Here is a 15,519-nt window from a genome sequence, read left to right as displayed (position 1 = left end):
AAGTCGATACATCTTTATTTATTTTGCATGAACATTCAATTTCATTTTTGAAGTTTCCACTTTATCAACTAAGTTGTCTTCATTCTTTTCAAAGTGTAGTCATTTGGTGAGTAGGGTGACTCAATGTTGTTCACATCAAAACTGTAACCATTTTATGGTTTGGTGGATTTGTTAGGTGTTCAAAAAGTTCAACAATGACAAACTCACATTAACGTTGTAAAAAGTTCTAAAAAAAAAAAATCTGTCATTAATGGGGTATTGGGTGTAGATCGGTGACAAAAAAATATCAGGTTATTCCATTTTAAATTCAGGCTATAACACAACAAAATGTGAAAAACGTCAAGGGGTGTGAATACTTTCTCAATGCACTGTATATGTATGTATGTGTATGTATATATATAGATACACATACACTGTGTATGGTTGGTGCCGTTCCGTGGTGGCAAAGGAAATCGGCGAGGTTCAAGGGGAGGTAGGAGTTTTCGGAGCCGCGCACCCTATCGGGTGCGGCGTTCCGACCGTGGCCGGTTGGGCCATCGTGCGTGGGACCGCGAGGCCCCGCGCCGGGATGGAGCCCTGCACCTCGGCCCATCCATACCTCCCCCCTTGGATCGAAAATGCTGGATGGACACCCCATACAGGCGACCAACCACCCGAATGGATCACTCAGCCCTTCGAGGCCGAGCCGTGACAATGCACATCCAGAGATGGGGGCTCGAAGTGTAGCGGACTGTGAAGAGTAGTGTCCCCCACGTGGGGGGAATGGTAGTGTCACCATTCCTCACATGCGCGGGGCCCATGAGCACAAGTTTAGGGTGATGGCAGTGATAGGCACATGGAGGTGCCAGCAATGGTTGCCTCCATGGGGCACCGAAGCTAGCCGAGGGAGGGCTAGGATGATGTCAGGGATCTAGCAGACCTTAGGGACATGAGGATTAAGTAGTGACACCTGGACTGTAGAGGGGACGTAGGTAGTTTAGGTGGATGATAAAGAACAGGGAGTGCATATTGTAAAGGGATGACGAGGGAAGCACGAGTTTTAGGGGAAATCAGTTAGATAGATGATGCTGTGTATGTGAGATGTGTTTTGGAAAAATAAATGGAATTGTGTTTGAGAACAAAAGGTGTGCCAGATATTTGCTTCGCATAGTACGAATAAAACCGCTCGATTCGGGTTCCAATAAAAGTAACAGCACGAGTCACGTGATACGCATACCGCTCGGGCGTACTCGATTAAGCGTGGCTTGTGCGAGGCTCGATCCCCACTTTCGTGGCAGCGTGAGTTAAAGGTACGTGCAAATTTGTCCCACTACCCTTTTTCACGTTTGCCGGGAAGTGGTGATTCGGCCTCGCGGACCCGAAGACCCAGGGGGAAAAAAGGGGTTTAATCCCCTTTGTAACAGGAACGGGCTTCAGGAGATCCGCAACAATATATATATATATATATATATATATATATATATATATATATATATATATACACACATAATTACATATATATATATATATATATATATATATATATATATATATATACATACATATACTAATAAAAGTACCCGGCATTGTCCGCATGATATTCAATGAAATATGTATTTTCTCATAAACGTTTCCTGCATGACAAATTGGAGAATGTTGGCCTTGCGTACCAAGGGAATACACAGTTTCCGTTATTAGCTTGCATACATATGACCTCAACATATGATCCTCACAATATATATTACTCCGTCGCTCCCGGGACAAACCCAGTCAGTGTATAAGCAACATACTCACTTGAGGCCTGAACACGAAGGTGCGAAATAAATTTGGGTAAAGCAATATTTTAAATAACAGGTGCATGTGTAAACATACAAACTTTCTTATAACACAGTATATATCATATATATTCATACAGTCACGTGAAAAAGTAAGTACACCCAATGTAAAGTTTGGACTTTTTCAACATATTTCAACATACAGCTATTTGATCTTCATTTCAACAATATTGATAGATAAAGGTGATATAACATAACAAATATCATGAAACATTTACATTTTGTAGTCCATTGTATAATTTAAATAAACGTAAATGCAAATTTCGCATGTGGAAAAAGTAACTACACCCTTGGCTCTAATAGGTGGTATTGCCCCATTCGACAGAAACAACCTCAAGTTGGCGTTTCTTATAACTGTCTACCAGTCTCTGACATCGACTGGGAGAAATTTTTGCGCACTCCTCCATGCAGAATTCTTTCAGCTGTGCGATGTTTGAGGGTATTCTTGCATGCACAGCTCGTTTCAAATCCCCCCACAACATCTCGATGGGATTTAGATCTGGGCTTTGACTTGGCCATTCCAGAACCCTCCATTTCTTTCTTTTCAGCCATTCCTTGGTGGATTTACTGGTATGTTTAGGGTCATTGTCATGTTGCAAGGTCCACCTTCGGTTGAGCTTCAACTATCCGACAGATGGCCTCACATTATCCTCAAGCACCCTCTGGTACAATGAAGAATTCATCGTGGATTCTATGATGGTGAGCTGCCTAAGCCCTGATGCAGCAAAGCTGCCCCAAACCATAATATTTCCACCACCATGCTTTACAGTTGGTATCAGGTTCTTGTGGTCAAATGCTGCCTTTGGTTTTCGCCAAACATGTCTTCTCGTACTGTGGCCAAATAGCTCTACCTTTGACTCATCTGTCCAGAGCACATTGTTCCAGAAGTGCTGGTCTTTGCCTCGGTGTTTATTGGCAAACTTTAGTCTTGCCCTGATGTTCTTTCTTGACAGCAAAGGTTTCCTCCTGGCACACCTCCCATGTAGATCAAATTTGTGCAGCCTCTTTCTAATGGTAAACTCGTGCACTTTGACATCAACAGTGGCAAGAGCTACCTATAGGTCCCGTGATGACATTCTGGGGTTCTTCGAGACTTCTTTCAGCATCTTGCGGTCTGCTCTCGGGCTGAACTTGCTGGGGCGGCCTGGCCTGAACAAGTTGGCAGTTGTTTGGAATCTTCCCCATTTGTAGATGATCTTCCGGACAGTCGAATGATTGATTTCAAATTCTTTGGAGATCTTTTTAAATCCCTTCCCAGACTCGTAGGCATCTATAACCTTCTTTCTGAAGGCCTCAGAAAGCTCTTTTGATCTAGGCATGGTGATGCCACAGACTTCAACAACAAACAGCAAACCAACCTAAATGTCTGAGGTTTAAATAAGACAGGTTCCTCCAAGAGCCTCTCTAACGATGTTACCTGAGCTGGTGCACCTGATTCTAATTTTAGGTATTTGAAGTAGTGATAAATGTCGGGGTGTACTTACTTTTTCCACATGCGAAATTTGCATTTATGTTTATTTAAATTATACCATGGACTACAAAATGTAAATGTTTCATGATATTTGTTATATTATATCACCTTTATCTATCAATATTGTTGAAATGAAGATCAAATAGCTGAATGTTGAAATATGTTGAAAAAGTCAAAACTTTACATGGGGTGTACTTACTTTTTCACGTGACTGTATGTATATATATATATATATATATATATATATATATATATATATATATATATATATATATATATATATATTTATATATGTATGTATGTATGTATGTATGTATGTATGTATGTATGTATGTATATATATATATATATATATATATATATATATATATATATATATATATATATATATATATATATATCTATATTATAATAGCCGTAGATGATTCTGTCTGTCTGTCTGTCTATCTGTTGGGTGTCTGTCCGGGGTGTGGCTTACTCGGTTTGCAGAGTAGCTCCACCCATAGCTCCACCCATTCTGGGAGTGGCTATAAACAAATATCCACCATTTTATTAACTCGCATAGCTTTGAGTCCTGTTTTGTAGGCCCGTGGTGTCTTGCTCTCCCCCAGTTTTATTTCAAATCAAATTCGATAAATCATTTCATTTTTCACAGTCGCTAACATAGTTTTAGACTCGGTTGAAAAAAAACGGGAAGAAAATCCGATGAAAGTTGCCGTTTATAGAACGAAATGAATTCTCAAAGGCCTGTAACTTCAAGGCCATTGAGTCTCTCTCACGCCTTTATCTCCAATCTAACTCACCATATGATTTCATTTTTATCGATGGTTTTACTTTTAGACTCGGTGTCAGCAATAATTGAGAACAATCCACACACGCGGGAAAATGCAGAGATATATTTTTTAAAATCGCGTCATGGTGTATCATACACCGCCCAACATGACACCGCCGGCAATGTGTCGATATATATTAAAAATTCGCTTTTGCTTTTCCGTTATGATATATTACTATTTCGTTTGATGATAGTCGTCACAAAAACGTCAACAATGATGCCGACATATATTTCTTCGTTTTTATTTCATTCAACATATTAGCCGGAAGTAAAATATGTTTCAGGAAATTACCGAGAGATATTTCTTCGTTTTTTTTATTAGTTACTAGACGACCCATGACCCGTTGGGTCAGTCAGTTTGAATAGATATGAGAATAGAACTAAAGCGAACGCTGGACATCATCAGGGAGATTATTTGGGCCAGCAAGCCATAAGGCTCACCTCTCCAGCGTTCTAAATCACTTATCTGTGACACGTGATTTCGGCCCTTATCTCCGATCACGTTTTTTTTTTTGGGTTTTTTTTTTAGAAAAAACACGCGACCCGTGGACTACCACGATTTTGTTGTCAGAGGACACTTCTGATGACGATGTTCTTTGTCGACGATCCTCCATGTACATAAACTCGCACGTTCTCTTTCCTCTTCCCTTGACTGAGCGCCACATACAGCTGACCATGCTGGAAGACCGGTTTCTCCAGGTAGACCAGCACATTCTCCATAGTTTGCCCTTGCGCCTTATGGATCGTCATTGCGAAGCAGGATTGTATGGGGAACTGGCAGCGCTGCAAAGGGATATCCTCAGCTTCCTACAGATTTAGTCGGATCCGAGGGAGCATTACAGTTTCGCCTTCAAACGTTGAACTTATGATCCTCGCAACTATAATATTTCGAAGCATGTCCTCAACAATCATGCGCGTCCCGTTGCAAAGTTTCGGAGGGTCCGAGTTCCGCATCAAAATGATAGGGGATCCTTTTTTGAGCTCGAGGTTGTGCGGCGGCAATCCCGAGACTTCAACGGAATGTAGGAATTCCGTTGGGAAGTGCGTCGCATCAGTACCCTCAGTCACACTGTTGAACGCAGCATACTCCTTGCTAGCACCAGGGAACCTTGTGATGCATCTTGAATTGATGTTTCGCATCATATCGTTGAGGGGCACTAATATAGACCTTGCTGAAAAAACCTCCATCGGATTGGCGAATGATGGATATATGGTATCGATGCACTCATCGAGCCCACTCGCTGTCAGCAGTATATCCTCTGGCAAATCTATCTCATCATCCGCATTTTTCTCGATTCTATCCTCGCCGATGTCGAGCAAAAATCTTGAAAACTGCCCACTTCCGTCGGTCAGTCGCATATTAGTTCTCAAGTGAAACATTCCAAAGCTCTGCCATAAGTAGGACTTCTTTATGCACGCATTCTCAACGTCAGCATCACACCCTCTTTTCACCACGGGCAGAAGTTGACGGAAATCACCACAGCATATCGTCAAGATCCCTCCAAAAGGCTCGTCTTTGTCACATACATCACGCAACGTGCGATCCACAGCCTCGAAACTCTCTCTCCTGATCATAGGACACTCATCCCACACGATGAGTTTTGTACTTCGAAAGAGGTCTGCGATAGTGGAATTTTTATCGATGCTGCATACGCCATCTTCCCTCGGTGTCAGAGGGATTTGGAACCTTGAGTGCGCTGTTCTTCCACCAGGCATGAGGGTAGCAGCTATGCCAGATGAGGCCACCGCAAGGGCAACTTCTCCACTCGCTCTCACTTTAGAGAGAATCGGGTTAATAAGAAACGTCTTCCCTGTGCCTCCAGGCACGTCAATGAAAATCATTGATGACTGATTCGTGCGGATGCAACCGCACGCAAAGTCATAGACAACTCTCTGCTCATCATTGAGCAGAAGCTGCCTTTCGTCTACGATTCGCTGTTGTTCCTCCGTGTCGTATTGGAGTTCTCTCAGTAGGTGAATGTTGGCAATCCCTTCATGACGAAGAACAGTCGTTGGAGTCGGCAAGTGAAAATGTGCAACAGTTCTGTTCAACAATTGCAGTTTCTGCTGCAAATACGATAGAGCCAAGTCATGATGGCGCTCGTTGATGGCAATATTGGGATCATTTGCAGATCGTCGATGAGCTAGAAGATAATCTTCAGCCATAGCGTCCTTGAAACGTTCCCATAGATCCAATGGATTGTCGACTTCACTTTGTGTGAGGAGCACAACGAACAAATCCCTCATGGGTCTGGGAAGGCGTGTCCTCTCAGCATCCTCCAGAGTCTCGCGCCAGACAGCGTCTCCTTGCAGCAAACCCATTTCTCTGCAAGCGTCTTTGAATGTGGGTAGAATGACAATATCACACGTTCTCAGGACTTCGAACGAAGTCGGCCCTCTCACGTGGTGGAGGAGTAGTCGGAAATAGTACAGGTCACCAGTACGCGGCGAAACAGTGTAAACTCGTCCCAATATGTCATCCTCAAACATTCCAGGGTTGCCCTCCACCGGTCTGCCCTGTTTTCTTCGTTGCCATCTCTTCTTGGTCCATGTATAGAATCTCGGAACATCCACGTACAACAGTGTCTTAGCGAAATGGTCACGTCTGCAAAGATCCATAAACTCTGTCAACGTGGTTTTGGCCATATTGGGATTATTTCTTTGTTCACGAACGTTCCCAGCAAAAAATACCTGTTGTTCATTTGGCAGATGTACTCCTAAACGGATAACGGCCGGCTTCCTGTCATGGACTGAGAATCCAAGAATGGAGGCAACAGCCTCTGAAGGTCCAATGTATCTACCCGTCAAGTACTCCGTTATCTCGTCGTTTGTGCGCAGTGCATACGTAGCTTGATCGCTACCTTTCATGGCATACTTAATAACATACTTGATCGACTTTATAGAGCAGCATATTTCAACGTTGATGTGGCAATCAAACGTTTTCAGGAGATAGAGATTATGGGGAACACCCACTGATTTGTAACAGGTCGTCGTTGCCTCCCTTCTTGGTGCCCTTCAAATCCTCCCATTTCTGGGGATCTTCTTCTATATATGGGGTACGAATCGTCTCCGCACCGTGTGTACGGAGCATATGACTGCGGGTATCTGTGTCTGCATGCTCCATTCTTCCAGCATCCAGTTGCTGTGGAACAATATGGACCATGGATCATGTGCTTCAACACCAGTCTGTGTCCCTCTGGATCTTCATCGGGATCTGGTATTTCAGCTTGTACAAATCGATCATAGTCTTGTGGTCTCGGCTTTGAAGCTTCATCGAGCCACAGCAAACAGTGTATGTGAGGGAGACCTCGCTTTTGGTACTCCACACACACAACGTGAGCGATACAGTTCCCGAAGAAGCCTTCTGATCCAGTGAGGTATTTAATGAACACCATTTTCTTCAACTCGAACACTCTCGCAATGAGATCCGGTCTGTCATTCTCACTTTGGTGAGGAAACAGGTTATTGGAGATTTCAGGCCACTTTGGATTACACGTCATAGTGATGAAGTAGGTCGCGTTACCATATTTTCTTACGTACATCATGGCATCTTGACATCGCTCCATCATATACCTCGGCCCCCCTACAAATGTCGATGACAGTAGTACGCGGCGTCCGATGTTGGACAAATCGTCATTGTCATTGAGAGCATCAGTGAAGCCACTGTATGTAGCAGACCTCAGCGATGCCTGGTTCAGTCTTATAAACGCCAATCTTGTGCCTTCCATTTTGGCTGCCATATCAACAAGATACTGCTGGAACAGACGCCCCCCTCTGAGGAGGTAGTTGAACTCATCCTCGTGGTTCATTATTCGGTAGGAGTAGTATTTCATGGCAGTCAATCTCCTGCCATTGGTCATGTTCATTTCGGGCTGCCATCCGTCATCTCCGAATGGGAAGAAGAGAACATACTGGAGTGCGTCGTAAGAACGGTGCAACTCAGAAATACTTTGCAGCGCTCCTCCTCTTGCTTTCAATACAATGTGACGCGCTGTAGCTTGAGGATCGACAGTATTCTTCACAACGACACCCACTTCATCAGCGATTTGACCATTGAACCTCCTCTCATGTTCACCAGCTGGTCTCCTGTTGGGATCAATAAGAACGAACGCCTCTGGCAAATTGCCTATTTCCTCGCGTGCCATGCGGAACGAGTGAACGTAAGGATTCACTTGTCTCAGCACGGTCTCTAATGCTCCAACTACATCACGGTGAATACCAGCATTGGTGAGTATCCGCATCCTCAACTGTACGCTGTCATGTGGATCTAAGAAATAAATTTGGAGGAATTTCGGTTGTTCATCCGCATTTGGCAAGAAGGAACCGATACGATGATGTATTTGACCCTGAATTATGACCGATGGGCTCCATGCACCATGCCGAGGAGAAACTTGGCTTCCTCCAAATGATGTCATTTGAAATAGACAGTTGTATTGTCTGATGTTCCTGCGGAATTCGTTCGCTGTGGGTCCATCGCCGGCAAACAGATTGTGTAATTGATGGGGTAAAGGTCCCAGATTTCCCAAGGACACCTTTCCATTCGTGCAGCAAAAATGAGCTGTTTCACCTTGGAAAAGAAGCGCTCTACAATGTGGACAAATCTTGTCCATCGCACCGACGTCAGCAGAAGTGAAATTTCTTGCATTCTGCGCGTTTCTCTGCCTTGTCTCAAGAACTTCCCTTATCCTATCTCTTTCTCGCTGCTCCTGAAGACGCTGTGCCGTCTCCTCTGCAGATTCCGCATCTCTCCTCATACGATCTCTTTCTTGCTGCTCTTGATGGCGCTGTGACGTCTCCTCTGCAGATTCCGCATCCCTTCACAAGCTGACTCTCTCTCGTTCCTCCTGAAGACGCTGCGCTCTCACCTCCTCCGTCTCAGCACTCCTTCTCATCCTTGCCCTTTGTCTTTGCAGCTGAAGGCGCTGTGACCTTTGCTCAGGCGTTTCAGCATGTCGTCTCTTCCTTTGGCTTTCTCGTTGCTGCTGAAGACGTCGTGATCTCCCATCGTCTGTTTCAGCACCCCTCGGAGATACTGCTTCCGCACGAGAACTTGAAGGAATGTTGCTATTCGCGTCCATAGACGTGAGGTGTGATTCGTTGTCCGCGTCCGTAGCGCCGTCGGAGGGTTGATACGACATTCTTCCTGCAAATAGTATTGTTTTTGTGCTATCGTTTTGCCGATCATCAAATGACAAATAAATTACATTGTGACAATTAAAGATTTCAAATAAACCTATTTAAAGTGTATGCGCATATAAATAATAAAAAAAATCGAAGAAATATCTCTCGGTAATTTCCTGAAACATTTTACTTCCGGGTAATAATGTTGAATGAAATAACGAAGATATATACTGTATGCCTGTTATTTTAGGCGGTGTATTTTCGTATATCAACGTGGCGCGATTTTTAAAATATATCTCTGCAATTTCCCGTGTGTGCGTGAATGTTCTCAATTATTTATTTTACCGAGTCTAAAACCATCGATAAAAATGAAATCAGATGGAAGCGGTAATAATAAAAAAAATCGAAGAAATATCTCTCGGTAATTTCCTGAAACATATTTTTGCCGATCATCAAATGACAAATAAATTACATTGTGAAAATTAAAGATTTCAAATAAACCTATTTAAAGTGTATGCGCATATAAATAATTAAAAAAATCGAAGAAATATCTCTCGGTAATTTCCTGAAACATATTTTACTTCCGGGTAATAATGTTGAATGAAATAACGAAGATATATACTGTATGCCTGTTATTTTAGGCGGTGTATTTTCGTATATCAACGTGGCGCGATTTTCTTCCCGTTTTTTTTCAACCAAGTCTAAAACTATGTTAGCGACTGTGAAAAATGAAACGATATATCGAATTTGATTTGAAATAAAGCTGGGAGAGAGAGCAAGACACCACCGGCCTACAAAACAGGCCTCAAAGCTATGCGAGTTCATAAAATGGTGGATATTACTACTCTCTCAAAGGGGTAAGCCACGCCCCCGGACCGATCGAATGTTACACACAAACACGCAAGATTTCAATTTTATAATTATATAGATGTGCGCATACACTTTAAATAGGTTTATTTGAAATCTTTAATTTTCCACAATATAATTTACTTGCCATTTATCATTTGATGATTACGAGACAAATTCCTCTTGAGGATCGTGACAATTCATGCGTTGCGTGGAAACTTCCATTTCCAAAATGAATGAGACGATCGATGAAGAACGACTCGGTGTCACCAACGCGGGAAAATGCAGAGATATATTTTTTAAAATACACCATATCACCGCACAACACCGCCCAACAGCCAACAAGTATCATACACCGCCCAACAGCCAACGAGTATCATACACCGCCCAACATGACACAGACAGCAACATGTCGACATTATCGCTTTTTCTTTAAACCGAGTGAACCGAGCCGAACCGAATACACCGCGTGAATTCACCGAGCGAATTTCAGCCAATTCCACCTATTTCTTCGTTTTTATTTTATTCGTTACCAGCAGAAGTACCCAGCGTTGCCGGGCGGGGGAGGGGGGAAGGGCACGTACACTTTAAACATGTATATACATGTGGGATGTGGGATATATACATGTGGGACATGTGTACGTGTGTGTACGTGTGTGTGTGTGTGCGCGTGAATATGTGTGTGTGTGTATATATGTGTGTGTATGTGTATGTAGGCTAACCCCCGCTCTAGCAGGGAAAATGGCCTTAAAATGCATGTTGTTGTTGTATGTGTATATACATGTCTGTGTGTGTGTGTTTGTGTGTATATGTGTCTGTACGTGTGTGTGTCTGTTTTTGTGTGTGTGTGTGTGTGTGTGTGTGTGTGTGTGTGTGTGTGTGTGTGTGTGTGTGTGTGTGTGTGTGTGTGTGTGTGTGGAGATGTATATATGTGTATATATGTGTATATGTGGATACATATGTGTATACATATTTGCATATGTGCATATGTGTATATGTGTCTGTACGTGTGTGTGTGTGTGTGTGTGTGTGTGTGTGTGTGTGTGTGTGTGTGTGTGTGTGTGTGTGTGTGTGTATGTGTGTCGATGTACGTGTGTGTGTATGTGTATATGTGTGTGGGTGTATATGTGTGTGTGTGTGTATATGTAAACATGGGCCGGTGTGTGTGTAAAGTGTGAGGAGGTATTGGAGAGGAAAATGCAGAGATATATTTTTTTAAATCGCGCCATGATGATAAACGAAAATACACCGCCTAAAATAACAGTCGACATATATTTAAAATTCGCCATACACATCCATGCGGGAATCCCACGGGCATGGATGTGTGTGACATTTCGACATATTGAGTTACATGCTGCGCCTGCACATTCAGTTATATAAGATGGTTACTGGCAATTGATCACATCCACAAATGATGTAATCCACACAATTTATGTACTTTACATAACGTTAATAGGAATACATGCCCGTGTAGATGGGAATGACATATAATTCACCGAAAACGTTGAAGCAACCGCATAATATTACGGTGATGTTTAACTCTGAGAATAGTTCTAAATTTAAAAAACTTTCTTCTGATATTTGTGATTTATTTCAAACAAACTGTATTTCCCAGCTACACGGGCATGTATTCCTATTAACGTTATGTAAAGTACATAAATTGTGTGGATTACATCATTTGTGGATGTGATCAATTACCAGTAACCATTTTATATAACTGAATGTGCAGGTGCAGCATCTAACTCAATATGTCGAAATGTCACACACGTCCATGCCCGTGGGATTCCCACGGGTGACCCCGCTAGTATATATATATATATATATGTATATATATATATATATACATATATATATATATATATACTGTGTATATATATATATATACACAAAGAATTAAGTTAAGCACCCCCCCCGTTTTTTTACAACCTCGCACATTACAAGTTTGTTGTCGTCAAAACAGTGTAATATACCCATGATATTGCTATATTTTCTGGAGAAGTGATATTATGGTCACATAAAAACATAACAATCATGCCGTTTTCAATATTTTATTCTGAATAATTTAAGGTGAAATTTTTTGGGAATTTTAGGCATATTTTCACCTCAATTTAAGTATGGAGCTATAGGTCCATCACGGACAGTGTGGATGACGTTTATGTTTTCTAACGTACAGTCATTGTTCTGAGAAGACCTCTAGCGATCTTTGCGGCAATAACGTGTGTAGGACCCACGTGATCGGATCACTGACTCAACCCTACGTCTCATAGACCCTGTAAGCCGTCGTATGCGTTGCTGTGGCAGGTTGTTCCATTCCCGATGTAATGCACGTTCCAATTCATCCAGATTGGCTATTGGAGGGACCATCTTCGCAATTTGTCGTCCCAACATGTCCCAAACGTGCTCGAGGGGGTTCAGGTCAGGACTGTACGCAGGCCAGGGGATGGTTGTCACAGCACCTTGCTCCAGCAAGGCTCGGACGCGTCTCGCACGGTGAGGCCTGGCGTTGTCCGGAAATCCTGAATACCACCGTAATCCCGCACTTCGATGACCACACCCTCGCCAGCAGACCCATCTTCATGGATGACAACGCCAGGCCTCACCGTGCGAGACGCGTCCGAGCCTTGCTGGAGCAAGGTGCTGTGACAACCATCCCCTGGCCTGCGTACAGTCCTGACCTGAACCCCCTCGAGCACGTTTGGGACATGTTGGGACGACAAATTGCGAAGATGGTCCCTCCAATAGCCAATCTGGATGAATTGGAACGTGCATTACATCGGGAATGGAACAACCTGCCACAGCAACGCATACGACGGCTTACAGGGTCTATGAGACGTAGGGTTGAGTCAGTGATCCGATCACGTGGGTCCTACACACGTTATTGACGCAAAGATCGCTAGAGGTCTTCTCAGAACAATGACTGTACGTTAGAAAACATAAACGTCATCCACACTGTCCATGATGGACCTATAGCTCCATACTTAAATTGAGGTGAAAATATGCCTAAAATTCCCAAAAAATTTCACCTTAAATTATTCAGAATAAAATATTGAAAACGGCATGATTGTTATGTTTTTATGTGACCATAATATCACTTCTCCAGAAAATATAGCAATATCATGGGTATATTACACTGTTTTGACGACAACAAACTTGTAATGTGCGAGGTTGTAAAAAAACGGGGGGGGTGCTTAACTTAATTCTTTGTGTATATATATATATATATATATATAGATACATATATATATATCTATCTATATCTATAGTATATATATATATATACGTGACTGTATATATATATATATATATATATATATATATATATATATATATATATATATATATACAGTCGCGGTCAAAAATATTGGCACCCTTGCACTTTTTTTCTACATCGTTTTCTACAGAAATTTATTGAAATTAAAAAACCTTTTGGTATCCACAAATGTATTTGGTTTGCAGTGGAACAAAACAAAAAAAGCTGAAAAAATTACTAAATCTTCGCTTATTCCACACAGAAATACTAAAATGGCCCGGACAATATTGTTGCGGATATGGGATTTGGCCTCCATCCATATCCGCTTGTAAATATTCCCCTATTTCCCCAATACTCCCCAACTATCCCCAATCCCCCATTCCCTAGTCCCATTGTCTGTAAACAACACTCTGTAGAACCGACCTTCCCCTTTTTCCCCCATTAAATGTCGTGCCCAGGTTCACCGCATCTCACGTAGACAACTATAGGACATCTTGCTAGTTATTCTTAGTCTATGTCAGTTAAGGACTCGTTTCCATTAATTCTGACTCTTCGTTGCACGAGAATGTGATTGTATGGCACCAGTAGTGAGTTTAGGACCTCCCCATACCTCCTCCCATCTTCCTCATGAAACTACAACAACAACAACAACTACAACAACAGCGCGCGGGGAGTGTGCGTCCTCACTCCGGCTTGGTTAGCCGCCATTGCCCATGTGCTCGACGGGGTTACCAAATAGGGGCTCCCTGTCAGCTCCTCGTCAAGGGCGGAGCCCGGTAACCCCCGCACCCAATGGAAGCGGCGGACCGATTCCATCTGGGGCGGAGCTAACGAGCCGAGAGCGTGTCACTCCCCGCTGGATATAGGCAGCCACTTACCGGAGGTGACGTCAGATGCGCCCCCAGCTTGAAGAGAACCAGACGCCACCTCCAGCGCGACGATACCTCCCTGCATCTTTTGGACCGCACTATCCTGTCCCTGGGCCAAGGTGCACCTTGTGCTGTCCAGCGACTACCTGCCCTTCCTTGCCATCAATCCCTGTGTGAGTCAGTCTTGTCCCGTTTATCTGTGGTCTGTCGGGAATAAGATAAGTGTGTCTAAGTGCCTACCTTCCTATGCTGTACCTCTTGTCCTTGTAATCTCAACGCTCTGCATACAAATATTATAACCTCCTCCGGAGGTCTTGAGAACTGTACCCCTGGTGTCGTGTCATCTAACCCAGCCGTTGTGTCCTTTCCTTAATTGATTTAGCATAGCGCGACTTAGTCAACGTTCGAGTGGAATCGGGTAAACTGTGCAGACGCGGTCATACCAAACCGCTCGGTAAACTAACATCCAAAACCGCGTCTGTAACAATTGGTGTCGGGAAGTGGGATTCGATCCGGAGCGCGTTTCACACGCTCGAAATTATAACAGCGAAATTTAATTGTGTTTTACAAAAAAAATAAAAACCCGAATTTTGAAAGTCGCGCTATGGCAGACCAAGACAGCTGGGTTCCGGTAGAAGAGAGTGAGGCAGGGTCGATCCAGGACCAAAATGAGGGACAGGAGGAGAGCGAAGCAGTGAGGGTAGCAGATTCGCAAAATAGCGTTGTCGCACACGGGGTTGCGGGCGCGCAAAACGGCGCCTCGCACATGGCCACGGCGACCGCGCCCGCGACCGTGGTAGCGCCGCCGATGGATTGGGGCCTATTTATGGAACAAATAAAGGCCTTTATGGTTAAGTCGGGTGAAGAAATGAAGGACGAGATGAGGGCTAATAGTCAGCAATTGGGAAACCAAATTGTGGGATTGAGGGCTGATAGTGAGCGATTAGAGGGCCAAATGGGGCCAATGAGGGACGAAGCGAGGGGTACCGGTGAGGGATTAGACAAGAAATTAGAGGGGTTAGACAATGGGATAGAAGGGGTGAAACATGGGTTAATGGGGGTGGAAAATAGAATGGCTGCCCAGGAGAATCAGATAGAAGGGGTGAAACATGGGTTAATGGGGGTGGAAAATAGAATGCCTGCCCAGGAGAATCAGATAGAGGGAGTGAAAAATGGGTTAGAGGGGTTAGAAAACAGGATGGAAGGCAAATTGAGGGACATGAGGGACCAAGCGGAAAGGGAAGTTAAACAAATGGGGCAGCAGATAGAGGGGGTCAGAATGGGGGTAGAAACTAAACTGGATGCTCACAGGGAGG

The 15,519-nt window shown here is 43.4% G+C and overlaps 1 protein-coding gene across 1 annotated transcript in view; it reads left to right on the top strand.

The window, feature by feature from the left end:
- MCCC2 (methylcrotonyl-CoA carboxylase subunit 2) overlaps window positions 1–15,519 on the top strand; it is a 208,250-nt gene that overhangs the window by 37,312 nt on the left and 155,419 nt on the right. The window lies entirely within an intron of this gene.

Source organism: Myxine glutinosa, chromosome 2 (assembly GCF_964187855.1).
Source record: "Myxine glutinosa chromosome 2, kmMyxGlut1.1, whole genome shotgun sequence".
NCBI classification, from domain to species: Eukaryota; Metazoa; Chordata; class Myxini; order Myxiniformes; family Myxinidae; genus Myxine; species Myxine glutinosa.
The sequence above is the reverse complement of the archived record's forward strand: the minus strand, read 5'-3'. Positions and strand labels throughout refer to the sequence as shown.